Source organism: Sinocyclocheilus grahami, unplaced genomic scaffold (assembly GCF_001515645.1).
Source record: "Sinocyclocheilus grahami isolate Dianchi unplaced genomic scaffold, SAMN03320097.WGS_v1.1 scaffold94.1, whole genome shotgun sequence".
Classification (NCBI taxonomy): domain Eukaryota; kingdom Metazoa; phylum Chordata; class Actinopteri; order Cypriniformes; family Cyprinidae; genus Sinocyclocheilus; species Sinocyclocheilus grahami.
This window is the reverse complement of record NW_015505273.1, coordinates 2529045-2529547: the sequence shown is the minus strand read 5'-3', so window position 1 is coordinate 2529547 and position 503 is coordinate 2529045.

Sequence of the window (503 nt, the reverse complement as noted above, 5' to 3'; positions counted from 1 at the left end):
AATTTGACAGCTGTCAAAGTTTTGAGATACTAAACAAAATTAGAAACCCAAAAGATACCATAGTACAGTAAAGTGTCAGATGATAATACCATGATACTAAAGTATTTTCATATGCACTGATGGTATGAGATTGCAATAAATACTAAAAAGGTAGCCTACCATGGGTTTTTAGATATTTTGGACACAGTAGCACATTATTCTTGGAAAACCCATATAAAACCATGGTATTATTTTGAGTATCACAATATTACCATCTGATACCACAACTTTACCATGAGAATTAAAAAAAAGACCATAGCACAAGAGGCCTACATAGATAGATAGATAGACAGACAGACAGATAGACAGATGGATAGATAGAGAGAGAGAGACAGACAGAGAGACAGACAGAGAGACAGACAGACAGACAGACAGACAGACAGATAGACAGAGACAGACAGAGAGACAGACAGATAGAGAGAGAAAGAGAGACAGACAGAGAGACAGACAGACAGACAGACAGA